Raw genomic sequence first — 18,575 nt, forward strand, 5'->3', positions numbered from 1 at the left:
TAGGAGCATTTGGTATGTGGTATTTAGAGCCTACATTACGAGCAAATTGTTTCCATGATCTAGCACACTGGGTGTTATGTCTTCTCTTGCATGCATTAGCAAATCTTTTAGGATTAACTGCCTTTTAACCCTAAAGGTGCTTACACATTCGACTAATATATTAAACGGAATGCATGTTAACAATATTTTCGTGCATATTATCTAGTGTATAGGGATCGTTAACCAAGTGCGCTCCCACGGTTCGTTATAAATGTCATCTGTACCTGGAATGCAGCATGGACCCAGCCTATGTTATTCACTCACCATAATTTAAAACATTTGTGCAAAGGTGTCTTAAAAAATAAATATATATAATTACACTAAACATCGGCACTCACCTTTCCTAGTTTTGGGGTGCCCTATGGCTTGTGACCACATTGTTTAACAGACATTGTAAGGGCTCTGAACACACTAATTTAACAGATATTTATAAATAGTGGAGATTTAGTTCATGAATTGATCAATGCCTTTAAGCCTGCAGCCCTCTTCAAGGGACCCCACTTTTCTGCAGGACCTAATACTATTGCTCAAAATGGCTACAATACACATAGCTATCACATCAATGTTTGATTCCAGGCATGCTATCTGTTCTAAAGCTTACAGCAGACTGTGCTTTTGTAGGTGAGCAGTTACCAACACACCTGTCACTAGGGAAATGGTTAACATAAGCTATGCACTATAGGTTAAAACCGGGTGCATGAGAGAATGTGACCACAATAATGTGACCACATTGTTTAAACAGACATTGTAGGCGTGTGACATTGTCTGTTTAAACAATGTGGTCACAAGCCATAGGGCACCCCAAAACTAGGAAAGGTGAGTGTCAATCTTTTGTGTGTGTGTATGTATGTATGTATGTATGTATGTATATATGTGTGTGTGTGTGTGTGTGTGTGTGTGTGTATATGTATATATATATATATATATATATATATATATATATATATATATATATATATATATATATATATATATATATATATATATATATATATATATATATATATATATTTCAGTTTGAGTTTAAGATTTGGGTGCTCTAAAGTAAAGTTATTTAATTTGTTTTGCAGATCAGACATGACTGCATTAGTAATCACGCTGTTATGTTCAAGTTGCATAGAGGGGTTAAACCAAAGACCTGTAAGTTTCTGCTCACTACCTCAGTAGACTGCAAACCAGCATGGCAAACTATTCAATAGCTTCCATTGGGTAGTCAAATAAATTAAACCCTTCCCTCCCCCTGAAAGCAACTACTGTTTTAGGGAGACACCTCCATTTTTGCTCATGGTCAGCCCTGCTCTGGTAATGTATAATTAACAACCTGAATATGATCTGTTAGCAATAGTCCACATAAGTGTTCCTATATATTTCAGATCTGTTTTTACAGGCCGGTGCTAAAATCTGCTCTGTGAACCTTAATCCTTGGTTATCACCAAGAGACACAGTGGCTACACTCTGAGAAGAGTTTCATTGTGCCTCTGTTCTACAGATAGCAAACCTGTCACAGCACATTAACGTAAAGCTATTCTTTGCTGCACAAGAAATAAAATTCCAATACAAAGAGCACTGGTGAGAGCAATATATTTCCAGTGAGATTTAAGGATTAATGTTGTTTGCATAGACCTCTGTAAAGTGTAATTGTGCTGAGCTCATCAGTCTTACCATTTAATGCGGTTACTGGGCACTAGTCTCTGGAAAGCTGCCAGGATGATGAAAGCTTTTTGCATTAATGCTGAGAAAATGATGATTGGAACCATCAAACATTCACCTATATGGTGTGATAAGGAACCGCTCGTTTATGCTTGTCCTGCCAAGTAAAACAATCTTCATGTTTATTGTTTTTACACTATGTGGGAAACTGATATAACGAGCCCTAAATCCATCTGATGGGTACGAAGTTGTAACTTGAAGTTCTCGTTTTAAGTGAGAGTTTGGAACACATTTGATAATTGTGTTTTACGGAGCTGGAATGCTTCTGAAAAAAGCAAGAACTGGTTGGTATGGATGCAGTTTAATGTCTATTGAAAAACGTGGGTACTTGTTTCCTAGCACGGCCACCATCGGGGGTAATCGTGTACCTTAACTTAAGGTACACAATTACCCCCGATGGACCCGATTTCCTTTTAAAATCAGGTCCATTTTGCTGGCAAAGGCAAAATCTGGTCCATCGCGTCGTTCGGGTGCATTAACATGGCACGCGACGCGACCGACGCGATGCACCAGATTTTCCCATAGGGTTCAATGTTAAAATATTTGTAACATTGTAATCGGTAAAAAAATGGGAAATGGGCCAATATGGATAGTAGGGGCGGCGGTACGCGTCCTCCGACCTTTTCATACCCCCACTATCCACGTCGGTGTGGAGTTGAGAATATAAAGTGTGGCGAGCCCGAAGCGTGGCGAGCGGACGCGTATACGCTTCCGGCTCGGTGGCTCGCTGCGCTCGCCACACTTTATATTCTCAACTCCACGCCGACGTGGATAGTAGGGGTATGAAAAGGTCGGAGGACGCGTACCGCCGCCCCTCGCGTGCTCGCCACGCTTCGGGTTGGCGTCAATCATGGGGTGCCGTTGAGGGGGTTAAAATTGGGGTCTGGGGAGACTTTTACATTGAATCCAATGTAAAATAGGGTCCCAGGGACCCTATTTAAATTTCAATCAATGTAAAAATCGGGACCATCGCGTCGGTCGCATCGCATGCGATTTGGTTGCATGATCAATGCGACTGACCCGATCAACATCGGTGTGGCCGTGCTAGGTAACAAGTACCAAAACGTGTGTGTACAGCTCAATTCACTTTTGTGTTATGGACCTTCATTGTCAATGCCAATTTAATAGGCTTTGAGAATGTGGGTTAAACCCTTTAAAATAACACCTGCATGTCCGATGTCTTAATCCTGGCAGTGGGCGACCGCCCAGCACTGTGTGAGCTACATTAAATGAAGATGTCTACAAAACCATAGTGGCAAGCGGAGGAGAGATTTAATGCAGATCTGTGTTTGTGGGTTTTTTCCCCTCACTGCTGCAGCAGTCTATATAGTGATACACAGCTCAAGGTATAATCTATGTACCGCTACCACTTCCTGGGTCTATAATTACCCTAGGGAAAAATGTATTCCTGTATAATTAGCAGAGGTGTCACTAGAAGTTTTTGGTGCCTCTCTCTCACTACCCCCCCCCCCCCCCCCAATAAAAAACGATTGATATTACATTAATGAAATTAAATAATATTCTATTTTATAGGAGGACCACAGGTCCCAGCATGCCTCCCCCACATGCTGGTACTTGGAGAACAAGCTGCTGGTACCCATAGAGATCTTACAATAAAAACAGGACACTGAATGTTTTAATATTTGATTATACAGCATCATCACCAGGAAAAGGGGGGGGGGGGGGGGGCAGTTTATTAGCTTTTTTTATGCAGCCATCAACACTCCCAGGCCTTCCATGGCATCTTCTTCATTATTTACCCAGGGGTCTGCGGCCTTAATCTCTTTTGCATGGCCACGGCACATCCAAAACTTCCATTTTGATTTCTATCCACTGTGAGGAGTGGATGAAATGAAAGTGTGAGCTCCTTTGCTCTACATATTCTACCGAATAGTAAGTAATCTGCCAAATGGTGTATTTCACACATACTGCGTTATAACAGTTACAACTCCATACACCGTCACCTAAGGATTGTGTGCACTTGGAAATACAATATCAGAGGCAATTTACTACTAGTGCAGCTAATGGTCCATCAAGCACACAATAAAGTTCATGCTTCTGCTCTGACAATATGTCTCTACCAGTGGTAGGGAGAGCTGAAAAATGTGAAGATTAAAAAATAAAATGTACATGATGCATTGACAGTCTATCCTCGGACTACTTTTAATGGCACCTTTCTGTAAATGAAGCATTTAAGTTTCCCTACTAAACACTGCTCAAATTTATCTGATTTATATAGCTGAAGTTTTATGAATGAGAGGCCATGGAACTTAAATAGGTCACTGCTGTCTGGCTTTTTATGTTGGGTGAAATGTCTGCTGAAGTGCAACTGTTCAGATACACATTGGGGGTTATTCTGGTTCACCCGCAAAGGCAAACTCCTTCTCAGATGGACAGAACCATGTGCACTGCAGGGGGAGGGGGGGCAGATGTAACTTGTGCAGAGAGAGATTAGATTTGGGTGGGGTTTTACTTCAAAGTGAGATCTATATTGCAGTGTAAAAATAAAGCAGTCAGTATTTTCCTGCACAGAAACAAAATAACTCTAATCCCCTCTGCACATATTATATCTGTCCCCCCCCCCCCCCCCCCCCTGCAGTGCACATGGTTTTGTCCATTTGAGAAGGAATTTGCCTTTGCAAGTGAACCAGGATAAGGTCCATTATTTGTGTATATTCAATACAAGTACTTTTTTGAGCCAAAAATTACCCCTAAGATGCATATGGTCTGTCCATCGATATTTTAATATTCTTATTTTGCATAATTAAACCCTTGTTCTTCACTAAATCAGGTGCACCAGTGTGCCCCCACAATACTTCATAGGGGACTCCATTGTGCCCAACTCTGGCCTTGAGCATGCTACCATTTTGCTGATTATAATTGAGGTAGACTGCACATTCAAATATGTTTGCGTTCAACCTTGGCTCTTTAGTAGTAAATAATGATGACATAAGAGGCTACACTTCAGCTGGGTACACACTTTAGTGTCCTTCTTCTCAAGTGGCTATTGCACCACCCAAGCGGGCGTTACAGATAAGGATGTGTCAAGGTAGTTGTGCGGATACCCTCAAGGTGTCACCCTAGTCGCTGTTGACCTAGTGACTGTCGACCTAGACATTGGTTATCTGTTATATTGCATCCACATAGAATGCATTATGTCTTTGTGTGGCGTTGCATACAGACGTATTGGGTGTACACACCAGCCAACAGTCCTGCAATATAGTCTGTTTGCTTAAATGGCCTATAATATATCACTCGGTGCGTTCCCAGCATTAGGATTCCTGACCTTCTAGAGTCTATTGATCTTCTTTGCCAGGTATTACTTTTGCTAAAAAGGTAATCTGGTGAAATTGAGCATTTGGGTGCACCCTGGGCTGCATTTGGTATAGTGTTTTGACCGTAACCCTGTAATTTGCTTCTTGGTGTGAAAAGGGTATTAGGTCCAATCAGAGTTAACTTGTTTGTTTCTAACTATATTGTAGGTATGCTAAGCTAAACATAGAATAAACAAAATGGTAATGGGAACTCCTAAGTAATCTATTCATACATGTGAAAATGTTGAGGTGCACTAGTTCCATAATTTCAGTCTGGTCTGACTGGAAATACGTGATCTGAGTGTGATACTGCACAGATCAATAACCTGCCATGTTAAAAAGTGACTTCTTTTTGTTTGCTATCTGATTTATGTTACAGGTTAAGATTTACCGTCACATACTTTGATGATAAAAGGAATTGATTTGACTCGAATGCTTTTCTGGAATGGAATTTCTCTTTCTGGTAGTGTACATTGATTAACTAATTTAGTACACTGTACCTTAAGAAGTGCTATGCACAGCTTATCCTTTGTGTAGAAAGTGTTGGTCCACTTTTTAAAAATGAAATGTTTTCTGTAGGGATTGTTTGTTATGCTATTGATTAAAGGTCCATACACACTGGGCGACTATTGCCAGTGTGTATGGACTGCGATGATTGCGTTAATCGCTTCGGGGAAAGCCGCTTACACACGAAGTGGCTTTCCCCCTGCCCGACGGGGGGGGGGGGGGGGTGTCGCATAGCATAGCGCTATGCAAAGCCGTCCCGAAAGCCACTCATCTGGTATAACCAGCAGATGAATGGCTTTCCCGGCAATGTTGCGGGATCGCGCAGCAGCGCTCACCACCGGGCCATACACACTGGGCGGCTTTGAGCTGAAAGCCGCTCAAACCTGCTGTTTTGAGTGACTTTCAGCTCAAAGTCTCCCAGTGTGTATTGGCCTTTACTGTGAATATAAATACGATCAGATAGACCTGCTTCTAATGTCTTTCTCAAACTAGCTTTGCCTGAACATAGTTGAATCTCTAGGGCTCTGAAATATATAGTCCTATAGTCCTTTAGTGACGAAACATGTCGGGCAGCTTCTGAACCTTTTATTCTCTGCACTAAAGTTAAGCGATTCCACTCAATTCTTTTACTTTGATCATACTTTGCATCTTATCTTGTTCATGAAATATCTACTGTCTCTTAATATATTTTTATCCGTTTTAATGGTGCATACATTTTAGCATATATAAAAAATTTTGTCATCTTTCAGCACTTCATTGTTTATGAAATTTCTCCTATTTTGATATATTTGTGAGGTATCCCCACCCCTATTTTTATTGATTGTTTTATTCACCTGTAAAATAAATGTATTAATTTTTGGTACTCTTTACTTAGCACGGCGCCCATCGCGGGCATTGAATGCACTAAAAAATCGGGTGCGACGCGATGCCCGCGATTTCCTATAGGGAACAATGTTAAATGTCTCAATTGACCCGATTTTCCTGTTCAATGCCTCAATTGACCCGATTTTTCCATAGGAAACAATGTTAAATGGCCCACAGAGGCCAAATAGGCACCCTGAAGTGTGAAATGGCCCCCACAATTGTTAATGCCACCCCACGATCAACGTCAACCCGAAGCGTGGCGAGCGCAGCGTTATGTGTCCTACGACCTTTTCATACCCCCACTATCCACGTCGGCGTGGAGTTGAGAATAGAATAGTGTGGCGAGCCCGAAGCGTGGCGAGCGGACGCGGATACCTGTGAAGCCCGCGAAGGGACGCGTTTACCTGTGAAGGTATCCGTGTCCCCTCACGGGGCTCGCCACGCTTCGGGCTCGCTGCGCTTGCCACACTATTCTATTCTCAACTCCACGCCGACGTGGATAGTGGGGGTATGAAAAGGTCGTAGGACGCGTACCGCCGCCCCTCGCGGGCTCGCTGCGCTCGCCACGCTTCGGGTTGACGTTGATCGTGGGGTGGCATTAACAATTGTGGGGGCCATTTCATACTTCAGGGTGGCTATTTGGCCTCTGTGGGCCATTTAACATTGTTTCCTATGGAAAAATCGGGTCAATTGAGGCATTGAACAGGAAAATCGGGTCAATTGAGACATTTAACATGGTTCCCTATGGGAAATCGCAGGCATCGCATCGGTCGCGTCGCACCCGATTTTTAGTGCATTCAATGCCCGCGATTTTTTTACCTGCAATGCCCACGATCAAAATCGTGGGCGCCGTGCTAGGTAAAGAGTACCTAATTTTTTAACACTAAGCCTATTATATATATTTTTTACGGTAGTCGCCGTTTTTCATTATTATTATTATTATTTTTTTTTTTGTGTAACACAATCTCTACAGATACTACAGTTCAGCCCATCAGCTTCATTAGATAACACAACCCTGCTGAGGTGTAGAGACACTTAAAATAGTTTGACAATCTATACATCATACACTCATTGGACACTTTGTAGCTGTGACTTTCTAATACTGGACATGTAGATAGCAAGTTAAGCTGGGTACACATATGTACAATTTCATTTTTCTTGCGACCGTTCGATCGACCGTATACACGTTCGGCCGTCCGAAACATACGACCGATCTGCGCGTACACATATGTACAATTTTACTGGCGACGTCCGATGTACTCCCGTCCAAACAATCGCAAGAAAAAGATTGTACCACCGTACACACTCTCCCGTTCTGGCTATTCGAACGATAAAAATGTACACAACATTATCATAATGGGCTGGATTAAAAGAGCATAGCAAAACGAGGCGTGATCACGGAACAAAGAATCGTTCGTGTAGTACAGTGAATAGAGCCGTGACTATTCATATCCATTGCTAGCTGTACTGGATATACGTACGTACGTTCGTCTATCGGTGCATTTGGGCCTTTTTAATCATGAGCTTGAGGAGAAGGAAGGCTCGTGCGTGCATTTTGGCTGCTATGGCCATCAGATTGCGGGCTATTAAAAAAAGAAAAAGGACCAAGAATCGGAGCTGCTGGACCAGAGACTGGCTTCTGAGGAGAGACACCTTCTCCCACATGCCATTGCTACAGGAGATACGGGAGAACAATCCTGATGATTTCAGGAATTATCTCCGTATGGATGACGCTACCTTCATGGAGCTGCTGACACTGGTTACCCCTTTAATAGAGAGAGAGGACACCTATTTCAGGAGGCCTATTTCTGCAGAGCAGAGACTGGTGGCAACGCTGCGTTATCTGGCAACAGGCAGGACCCTTGCCGACCTGAGATTCACAACCGCAATATCATCTCAAGCGCTGGGGTTGATAATACCAGACACCTGTGATGCCATCGTCCAAGTTCTACAGGAGAAATACATGAAGGTAAATATAGAAATTACATACATGTCCCCCATATGTATAGCTGTGCACATACCTGTACCCTATATGTATATCATTACAATGCCTGTTAATGTAATCTTTTACACCAGTGGGTGGGGGGTCATTTTGATAAGGCGGGTAATAGCTTTGAGGCTGCAATGGGGGAGGGCTGATGTGTCTAAAATCAACCCAACAGATTAATAATACGCATATACTTTTATATTGCAGTTTCCATCGACCAAGGAGGAGTGGCAAAATATTGCACGTGATTTCCGTGATCTTTGGAATTTCCCTAATTGTGGTGGAGCTATCGATGGCAAACACGTCAGAATCATGCCCCCTGCAAAGAGTGGCTCTTTTTATTATAACTATAAGGGGTTCTTCAGCATTGTTCTAATGGCCATCGCTAATGCTCGATACGAGTTTGTATTTGTGGACATTGGGAAAAATGGTAGAGTTTCAGATGGAGGAGCCCTGGAGTATACCTTTTTCCACGACCAACTGAAAAAAAATCTACTGAATCTGCCAGAGCGGACTGAAAATGAGCACGGTTTGAACTTTGTTTTTGTGGCGGATGAGGCCTTTGCATTGCACCCTAATGTCCTTAAACCCTACCCACAAAGGGCACTGAACAGGGAACGGCGCATTTTTAACTATCGCCTGTCACGTGCCAGGCGAGTGGTTGAAAATGCGTTTGGGATTCTGAGTAATAAATTCAGAATTTTTCACAGTGCCATCAATCTGCGCCTAGATAAGATTGACAAAGTGGTGCAGGCCTGCTGTGTGCTGCACAACTACATGCGCAGAAAAGCGGTGCACACAACAACTGGGGGCTACAGTGGACGACAGCCAAGTTGTTGACGAGCCTATTGGTCTGACAGCTTTGGCAAATAATTTAAACACCAGAAATGCATCAACGCAAGCAAAGTTGTCAAGAGACGAGTACTTGGATTATTTCAATGGTGTTGGGGCTGTGGAGTGGCAGAATGACATGATTGCTTAAAAATGTACGTTTTTGTCATTGTAAATATATTGTTTTTTGGTGTGTACTAATCAATATTTTGCCAATAAAATTTGTATACTCACAGTTCCGCACAAGTTGTCCTCTGCGTCTTATTGCAGCAAGGAGGGGGAGGTGGAGGCCGAATCACGGCAAGTGAGTGGTAGTACTCAGGTGCCAGGCATTCCTGGAGGGCACAATGCCACGGCACCTGGAGTGCAGACTGTACCCAGTACTGGTGTTTATGTACTAGCAAGTAGTTGCTCCACCACACCTATTTCTATGCCAATTTCTCCTGGTACTTTTGTACAGTCTCCAGGAGCAATACATGAAGGTAAATATTGAAACAACATGCATGTACCCCATATGTATATCTGTGCCCTATAGTCACCCTGCATGGTAAATGATATTTTCACACGGACACCAACTAGATTACAGAATTTTTAATTTTTGTATAAATTATTAACTTATAAACTTATAAAAAATATAACATAAATAACAAGGAAATAAATAATAAAGAAATACTTAAACATAAAAATATTTAAACTATATTATTAAAACAAAAATGCAATTAAATCAACTATATAAAATATTTACATCTGGTGGTAAACTTGGCCCACCCCATAATCCCCTGTATCCATCGGTGGTTGGGAGGGAGATGGAGTTTGGAAGGGGCCACCAGGTGGACCTGGTGGGAGCGTATTAGCCGCCGTTGCCGGTTGGTGCTGCCTTTGCCCAGTTGGTGGCTGTAAATGGTGATACTGGGGATATTGCACCGGGTGAAATACAGCTTGTTGGGGTATAGGAGCTGGGCTGATGGGTTGAAATTCAACCCTAGGCAGAGGGGTCTCATCGGTGAGACGTGTGTGCCGGGTCAGAGTCCCCACACGGGCCCGGTACAGCGTCTCATAAAATATGCGCTCTACCTCCACCCTTGTAGCCGGGTCCAACTTTCGCAAATTGTCCGCTAATACGCTCCCCACCCGGTCCGCATCATCCTCATCCATGCTCATCAATCTGTTGGCAGACTCCAGGATCTTGGTGGTTGCCACGTCCGCAGCATCTGGAGTCTGCCTCGGCCTTTTGCGCCCTCTTCTTGATGGTGCTTCTGCTGCACTTTGAGCGCTTGATGGAGGTTCACCGCTGGTCGTGGCGGTTGGTGTGGGGGTGGAGCAGAGGGTCGGTGAAGGCAGCTGTGATGCCACCTCCAGCGATGCCGAAGACTCCTCCTCAAATAGCGATGGCTGTAACAAAACAAGATGATGTATCACTATAGATTTTTAAGACTTCCATATATTTTTATATCTACGCAGAAGAACGCAGCCCACACACCACCATGTTGCTGCCATGGATGAAAGTGAGCTAGTTGAAGAGGCGTTATGATTGGCATCTCTGGAAACTAATTATTTAGATACCAGACATAACAAATACTAATTTAAACACCAGAAATGCATCTATGCGTGCTAAATTAACCAGGTATGAATACATGCAGTATTTTATTGGTGTTGGCGCTGTGGATTGGCAGAATGATATTATTTCGTTAATTTTACACCACAAAAAAATATTACAATAATCCGCGCCAGAAAGACTACAACAGTGTAGATACCAGGGATTACCAATGGCAACCAAAACTTCCAAATACAAAAAATGTGGGAAATGCACTTGCGATGTCTGAATATTGATCACTGTCTTCCCAGGCGGATAAGAGTATAGCTCCACCATTGAGAAGAACCAGAATTAGGGCCACAGAGAAGGTCAAATTGACGATGTAGAACCAAAAGGGTGGGGTATCGCCCCCTGCAACTGACCTCTCTGTTGTGCCCAACAGAGAGGTCAGTTGCAGGGGGCGATACCCCCCCCTTTTAATTTTACATGTTCACAATTTTTATTCTGTACTTGCTGTTATATTTATCTTGTGTGCAAAAAATTTTTCAAAAAAAATCCGTCTACTTACTGTGCCGCAAATGGTGTCATCTGAAACCTCTTGGGTGCACGCGGAGGTGGAGGGTGCAGGCTGGTTCCTTGAAGTGTTGCCGACCGAATCCCTGGGCAGCTCCTGGTCCACCGTGAAGGCCAGCAGGTCATAGTACCACAGCCTGGGCACATACACTTGGTCTGCCCCTGCCCCAGACCGCTTTGAGGACTCAACCTTATTTAATTCCTTTTTAAATACGGTCCTCATATTAGCAATGCGAGTCCGGACCCACTCCACATTTGCTATGGGGTAGTATGTCTGGCTCACCCTCACCAGCTCCTCCAGAGCAGATAGCCTCTTCTGCCTATTCGAATGGTCTCTGGATTTGGTGTTCCATAAACAATTCTGATCCCTGTAGGCCTCAATGAAATCCTTCATAAATTCGACATTTTTTTCTGCCATGGTTGAATTTCTGTGCCAAAAAATAAAATAAAAAGGCATATTATTTTCTTGATACAAAAAGCACACCATAAACCATTTAATGTACAGGTGTTCAGTCTGTGGGCCACTAGATATACTGTAGCTATAGTACAGGAGTTGAAAGTCTGTGGAACATAGGATACACGGTCACTACAAGCCCCAGCATACCCCTGGCCCACAGATTGAAGTCCCTGTCATAGAAAACTACACATTTTGTTTTAATACTCACCGAAATAAATGTCGATACAGTCCGGAAAATTCGCTGCGCTGCTCCGATCAATCCAACAGCAACGACGGAATATTCTTTCGTGCAGAACGTGGCTTGAAACACAGTGATTGGATGAGCACAGGAATCTCCGCCCCACTCACGTGCTTCGCGTCACACAGACACGGGACATCGAGGAGCCATGTCGGAGGGTCTGGCGCCACCGCATATGGGGGAGGCCAGTACAGAACCTTTGATTTCCAAATCAGTGATAACCACAGATAAAGAAATCGCTGACAGACAGGACAACAAGGAGAAAAAAGTGACGCGCGCATCCGCCATGTCATCTGCAGAGGTGGAACTGATGGTCAAAATGCTGGATAGAAGGGACTACGATTGTTCGAGAAAAACATACCCCAAGACAAATTACAGAAAAGAAATTATTATGCAGCGTGTATGCAAGGAGATAAAGGAGAAGTTTGGGAAAAGAAGGTCCAAATACCAGCTCCAAAAACAGTGGTCGGACCTGAAGCACAAGGAGCAGGCCAAGCTGAAGAAAATTCGTGGAATTATTAAAAGAAGTGAGTCCAATGCCCTAGGTGGCTTTATTAATATACTGTCATGATCCATTACATTTTGAGTGTTTTGCTGACATGTTGCTTGTTTTTATTTACTCAGAGGAAATCCAATCCAGGAGAAGGCATGAGGAAGGCAGAGACAGGGCCTCCAACCTAAAAATAAAGAAGGAGAGTACAACAGGTAAGGTTTTGTACCAGCACACCAACAGAACAACACATGTTTTATACACACAACAAGGGGTAGTAATATGTCACTTTACCTTGTCACTATAGATGATATCCAGGCTGCGCAGCCGATGGAAGGGACCACAGAGGGCCACCAAGTGATTGCGATCACCAGCAGTGTAGATGGTGAGTGTATACTGCAAATCATCTTTATGGGATAGTGACGTATCATTTGTGGAAAGGTAAACATTTCTTTATCTGTACTTATTATAGATATCATCGAGATTTCAGATGTCAGTGCAGAGGGGGAGAAGAACACACCATCACCTGACACGTCCAGCGACGAAAGCACAATGCAAGAAAACATGACACAAGTCCATAAATGTCTACAAGAACTAAGCGGGAAAGTCCATACCGTAGCCCAAAAAATTACAAAAATCCAAAAAGGCGTAGCAGTAGTACACTCTTTATACGAAAAAATTTATAACGGTTTGCATTATAAAGTCAAAAAATAGTTTGTGTACTTTATTTTACTTGGTTCTCCTTCTTGTTTATTTGGAGGCCAGCAGCATGCACCTTAAAATGGTGCATGTCATGGCAAGCAGTCCCACGGCAGCAATGCATCACATGTGAGCAGGCCGGGATGTTCCCATGTGATGCGTTGCTGCCGTGGGACCGCTTGCCACTACATACACCACCATGTTCAAATGTGTTTTCATGTTTTTTGGGTGGGTGGGCTTTCCTGCTAAACCTTCACACGTGGCACTTATGTCATGGCAAGCAGTCCCACGGCAGCAATGCATCACATGTGAGCAGGCCGGGATGTTCCCATGTGATGCGTTGCTGCCGTGGGACCGCTTGCCACTACATACACCACCATGTTCAAATGTGTTTTCATGTTTTTTGGGTGGGTGGGCTTTCCTGCTAAACCTTCACACGTGGCACTTATGTCATGGCAAGCAGTCCCACGGCAGCAATGCATCACATGTGAGCAGGCCGGGATGTTCCCATGTGATGCGTTGCTGCCGTGGGACCGCTTGCCACTACATACACCACCATGTTCAAATGTGTTTTCATGTTTTTTGGGTGGGTGGGCTTTCCTGCTAAACCTTCACACGTGGCACTTATGTCATGGCAAGCAGTCCCACGGCAGCAATGCATCACATGTGAGCAGGCCGGGATGTTCCCATGTGATGCGTTGCTGCCGTGGGACCGCTTCCCACTACATACACCACCATGTTCAAATGTGGTTTTATGTTTTTTGGGTGGGTGGGTGTCCGTTCCTGCTACACCTTCACGCAAGCACCTGTATGTGATACTCTGTTCAGGTCCGACCACCCAAATAAACAATGTGTTCACAGTAATTTTTGTCAGTATTTCTTAATAAATGTTAAGTGTTTATGCAGAACAATGAACATCACATATCTATCTATCTATCTATCTATCTATCTATCTATCTTCTATAACTTCAGGAATGCACACACAACGATTATTTATTTCAAAACGAATGCACACACAACGAATATTCTTTAACAGCATGGGGCGGAAAGTACGGGGGAGAAGACTTCCTGTTGTTTACTTGCTGCGCTGATGGAGGGATGACGCAGCTAGTCAACACCCACATGGGCGTGCTGCGTTTGGGAGGAATGATCGCAGGAACGGGCTGCATATCGATCGAACGTGCGTACACATGTCACTTTTCTTTCGATATGGAGCCGTCCTGTCGGAAGAATATTAAGCAGCAAAGAACCTGCGACCGACCGACCGTGGACGGCCAAAAGCGTTTTTGGCCGTTTATCGATCGCAACGAAGGGATCGGGACAGCGTACACATATATACAATCGAACGGCCGTTCGTCCGCAGATCGGAAGAACGGCCCGACGATTGTACATATGTGTACCCAGCTTTACAGTTGCATACAAATACTTTTAAATGATCCTTTTAAGGAGTTCTCTTGCTTAAAAGAAATGTGTTTGTAGAATGGATGACATGATCTGTACAGAACCATCATTATTATGTCAACTCTGAAAGTGTTTTTTATTATTATTTTTTTTTAAGATTGAAGTCAAATAATACACTTGAAATGCAGCAGATATGGAGAAATTAGCAGTGATTTGAATGCACAAAATCAGCAAATGAACACATGCGTACAGTGAATGAACAATGTGACTTGCTTTATTTAATAAAACAAAATGAGACCCTTTTTATGGCTGACTTGTTTTAACGCATAGGGTCCCAAACAGATGAGGTTTTCCAGGTCTCGCCAAGTCTGTGATAGACACCTTTTGCTTCTGACGGTTCAGTGTACAAAAACTTTATTTTATGCACAAAATTATTACAAATATTGTACAAAATTACCTCCAGACTTTTCTGGCAACTCAGTTGCTTTCCCCTGTGGCTACCACTAGAAAGCACAAAACAGCAGCTGAATTGTTGCTCTATTTAGCCGAGGGGGAAACCTCACTTCTTGCAGCCTCCTGAGATGCGTGAAGACTTGTGTCAAAGGGCCATATTCAATGAGAAAAATTTGCCGTGTTTTATGGCGAGTTTGTGCTATTTTCGCGTTAGAAGGAGCATTTTGCTCTCCAAAAGTGAACCACCCTATTCAATGTGATATTTTCGCCGTCTTTTTAAGTGATTTTCGCCGTGTCTCTCTGTGTAGCAATTCTCCATCTTTTCATGGAGAACTGGAATGTGAACTTTTAAACTAAAAGGTTTTTTTTTTCATTTTGGTGTCAAAAAATCTGGATTTTTTTTTCTGTGAAGGGGCATGTTATTTTTATTCATGTGCTTATAGCACATGAATATATATTTAATTTTTAAAAAAAATATATATATTTTTTTTACACAGAGCAGCCAGCAGGGGGCCGGAGCTCTCGAGCCGCTCATTAGATATTCAGATATTCACTGCACCCGATCATTACATATGCACGATTGGGTGCAGTGAATACTGGGTCCCCCGCTGGCTATAGGGTGGGGCAGCTTGTGCTGCCTGGCTCCCGGGGAGCCCTCCTCCCCTCCACATATGTTCTGGGGCAGCCAGGGAGACTTTAATCTCCCTGGCTGCCACCGTCCCCCGGCTCCCTGCCGCGGACGCTCGTCCACTGCAGGGGTTAAGACTCGCAGCGAGTGGTAACCACATTGAATAGTGGGAGCAGGAGTGGCAGCTAGACCTCCGGAACAGGGCGATTTCATGGCGAGAGAAAAAAAATCTCTCGCCATGCACGGCAAATTTTTCTCATTGAATGTGGCCCAAAGCCTTTTGTTTTGGTGCTAAAACTGCAGTTTGGGTGCTCTCACCATTCCCTTAGATGGTTTAAGCCCAGGGCTTAAAGTGGTCAATGCAGAGGTGGGGGAACTAGTTTCTCTATGCCACCTAATTAACCCCCCTCCCCTACCCCCATTAGGCAGAGACGGGGCCAGTGTTAGGTTTTTTGGCATCCCACTGCAAACCAGAATGCTTTTCTGTGAGAATTACTGTTTAGGGCCAATGTTAAAATGTTCCACCTCACTATTAGAGGTGAGGTGGAAACCCTTTTAGCGTGCAGCTAAACCCTTTTAGGTGCATCAATACGAAATGGTGACTGAATGGAGAAACGGTTGAATTATTCCTTCAGGTGCCTATTCGTATAGATGCAATTAAATCGCACCTTTGAAGTTAATTTTCTAACTCATGATTTGTCAGTATACTTCTATTTTGTTAAGAAAAAATCTTTGAAGTATCTAACATCCACAGTTACATTCAAAAATCATAGGCATTAATAAGTAGTTTTCAGCCCTTTTTGGTACTTCAACAACTTTCACTCGTCTAGGAAGATTTTCCTCTACCTTTTTATAGAAATTTTGCGTCCAGTTTGCAAGTGCTGTCCAATGAATAGGCCGCTCTAAAAGGGACTTATGTCTTCTGTACAACAAAGTTGACTGCTCATGTGTAATTATAGAGATCACATGGCTGGATGTTCTGCACCCACCAGAAGTATGTGTTGCTGAAATGGGGAACCAAGCTTGTTACAAGGGGTTTCAACATAAAGTTTGACCATCTAGTGTGTATGTGTTTGGTAATTTGTTTAACTGTAATCCAGCAGTTTATGAATATGATACAATATGGAAAGCACTCACAAATACCGATATAATTTTCAGGCAATACATGTAAAATATTTGAGCTTGAGGTGTAAATGTCTGTCTCATGCTTATAACAAAACGATAAATAGCTAGACACATTGGTCTATAATTTAAGCTCTCATGATCAGGGCCCTCTTTCCTTATGGGTGCCTGACGGCTCCCTGACAGTCGGGATACCGATAGTCATTACTCTGACGTCGGAATCCCGACTGCTCCCTCGTGGGGGTCCACGACCCCCATAGAGGGAGAATAAAATAGGTGGCGAGCGCTCGCCACCATGCCCGCAGCGTGGCGAGCGCAACGAGCCCGCAAGGGGCTTCATTGCGCTTCCCCTATTGTGCTGTCGGAATAACGACTGTCGGTGTGTCATACCACACCCTTACTTATGTGCTTAACTTAAAGCTCATACACACTGGGCGACTTTGAGCTGAAAGCAGCTGAGTTTTGTCTTTTTTAAGTTAAGCCCCCCCATCCACTAAGCAGACCTATTTGATCTTCAGACTTCCCTTGAACTCCCAAATATCTGATCTGACCCTGGGATAATTTTTCTATTCTCTTCAGATACATCTGATCAATTCTATGTTAAACCCCCTGACCGCTTCAGATCAGAGGTATCGGTACTTGTGTATTATCACGGCGCCCCCGATTTCCATCGTAGGGCATTGTACGGTGAAAAATCGCGTTGCATCGCATGCGATGCAATGCGACGCGATTTCACACAATTTTTTTTTTCATTGTACAGGCACCCAGATGCCTTATTACCATGTTAAATGCCCCCCCAGACGCGATTTTTAATTTTATACCCACCATCATGGGTCATGAGTATGTGAAATGCCCCCCATTGTTAACGCCACCCCACTATGAACGCCAACCCGAAGCGTGGCGAGTGGCGGCGGTACGCGTCCTCAGACTTTCATACCCCTCACTATCCACGTCGGCGTGGAGTTGATTTTATAAAGTGTGGCGAGCGGACGAGTATACCTGTGAAGTAATGCGCGTCTCCTCGCGAGGCTCGCTGTGCTCGCCACGCTTCGGGCTCGGTGGCTCGCTGCGCTCACCACACTTTATAAAGTCAACTCCACGCCGACGTCGATAGTGGGGGTATGAAAGGGTCGGAGGACGCGTACCGCCGCCCCTCGCGGGCTCGCCACGCTTCGGGTTGGCATTGATAGTGGGGGGCCGTTAACAATGTGGGGGCATTTTTACATATTTATTACCCATCAGGGTGATTATACAATTAAAAATCGGGTCTGGGGGTGCATTTTAACATGGGACTCAATGGAAAATCACGTTGCGATGTGACCCGATTTTAAAATTGTATACTCACCCCGGAAAAAAGGCTGAAATCGGGGCCATCGCATACCTTAATTAGTGGTATGCGATGCGATGGGCGCCGTGATAATACACAAGTACCGAGGGATCTTTGGTGCAGCACCAAGGATTTTTTCGTCAGATGGATCTGAGACTCGGCTGCACATCTAATCTGGGGAGCTCAGATTTGGCCTTTTTCCGTCGGATCGGTCTGTCTGATCCATCTAAATCTGACGAATACAGGTCAAATCTGACTAGTCAATGAAGGGGCCTTATTACTTTCAGCATCCTGCTATGGAAAGTCATCAACCCTCAGGAAAATCGCTCAGTGTGTATTCACTGAGCGATTTCCAGCCCACCGATTCTCGACATCACTGTCCATACACGCTATGCAATGTC

At 43.8% G+C, this 18,575-nt stretch overlaps 1 protein-coding gene and 1 long non-coding RNA gene across 4 annotated transcripts in view; both read left to right on the forward strand.

Annotated features, from left to right (window-relative positions):
* SUCO (SUN domain containing ossification factor) overlaps positions 1-18,575 on the forward strand; it is a 100,258-nt gene that overhangs the window by 12,770 nt on the left and 68,913 nt on the right. The window lies entirely within an intron of this gene.
* On the forward strand, positions 5,450-14,946 carry LOC146026394 (uncharacterized). Its single transcript, XR_014454443.1, has 2 exons — positions 5,450-5,526; positions 14,802-14,946. It is a non-coding gene; the product is annotated as an uncharacterized LOC146026394 (long non-coding RNA).

Source organism: Crinia signifera, chromosome 8 (assembly GCF_055691185.1).
Source record: "Crinia signifera chromosome 8, ASM5569118v1, whole genome shotgun sequence".
Taxonomy (NCBI): Eukaryota; Metazoa; Chordata; class Amphibia; order Anura; family Myobatrachidae; genus Crinia; species Crinia signifera.